The sequence below is a fragment of the Mus pahari genome, chromosome 4, assembly GCF_900095145.1.
Source record: "Mus pahari chromosome 4, PAHARI_EIJ_v1.1, whole genome shotgun sequence".
NCBI lineage: Eukaryota > Metazoa > Chordata > Mammalia > Rodentia > Muridae > Mus > Mus pahari.
Window position 1 is genome coordinate 35586405 of NC_034593.1, and position 1379 is coordinate 35587783.

The window sequence follows — 1379 nt, forward strand, 5'->3', positions numbered from 1 at the left end:
GAACCTGTAAGCCAGCCCCAATTAAATGTTGTCCTTTATAAGAAAGACTTGCCTTGGTCATGATGTCTGTTAACAGCAATAAAACCCTAACTAAGAAATTTAGTATATTTCTGAGGCTACAAGTTACCAACAAGATTTTGGAAACTTCCAGGAAGTCATCTCGTTGACCTTGATTAATCATCATCTCAGGCCATCTGATGATATTATGAATTAATTGTTTTATCACATAAACATATCAGACAAATATACTCAAAAAAAAAAAAAAAAAAAACCTAAATGAGCTAAATACTTGAGAGTTGTTCTTACCGATATGGTTGTCACACAGGAAAAGGTACTGCAATCCATCTTTTCTATATCTTTACCTGTGCACTTGTCTCAAAATTAAATTTATTCCCTAGATATTTTAACACCTGATAGAAGGTCCTTTATGTCCTTATTAACCTCTGTGGGGATAAGAACATGCTTGTGTAATGTTTAGAACCGGGAAGTAGAAGACACACCCACTTCTTTTAAACCAATAATGCCAAACTAGGCTCATCAAAGATTTTCCTTAATTACCACAGTGTTAGTGAGCAGGCCAGGCTGACTCCATGACAGGCTTCAAGTTGGCAGCTCAGAAGACAGCCTAAACCTCTGTTTCCAAGAACTGAGCAAGTCCAGGCAAGTCCAGGCCTCAGAAGCTGCCCTGTCATTGGGCCTGAGGCAAGGACAATGGGTCAGCAGCAGTTTCCAGACCTCCCCAGCAACAGTTTCCAGATGGAGGAGAGAGGTCACCTACCCCAGAATCCCCTAATGTGCTTTAAGTCAGGCTTGTGAGCTCATTTGGTTGTCTATCTTGGTAATGGGGAGACCCCAGCACGCTGGACTTGTACAGAATAAAACACTCTTTGAGTTTACATACTATTTAAGTCCAGGGTGTCGTGGACCCTTACATTAGTTTCTGTATTTCTAAGCGCTATGATCATTTTCAATCTTCATCAGCACTTATTTATTTCTAAGAACATCTAAATCCTTCATGATATTTTAGAAATTAATTTGATAATACTACCTAGAGGTATAAAAATGCATTTACATCTATATGTATATTATAATATATACATATATATTACACATATGTAGACATCAAAGAGATGCAAACAGAGGTCTCACAGAGCTTTGCTCTAAAATTCAGCCACGAAGCAGTTAAATACAACAATACCCAACTACTTGGTTTATAAAAAAAAAAAAAAATAGCTGGCACTCATCTCTGCTCCACTTTATATTTTTATCTGAATTATGTTTTTGGCAAATGGGACATGCTAAGGTTGAGTACACAGTAGATGGTTCAAGATTTTTATAAGTGTTTGTAGAAGGAGCTTTTGGATTCTGTTCTCTTTCGG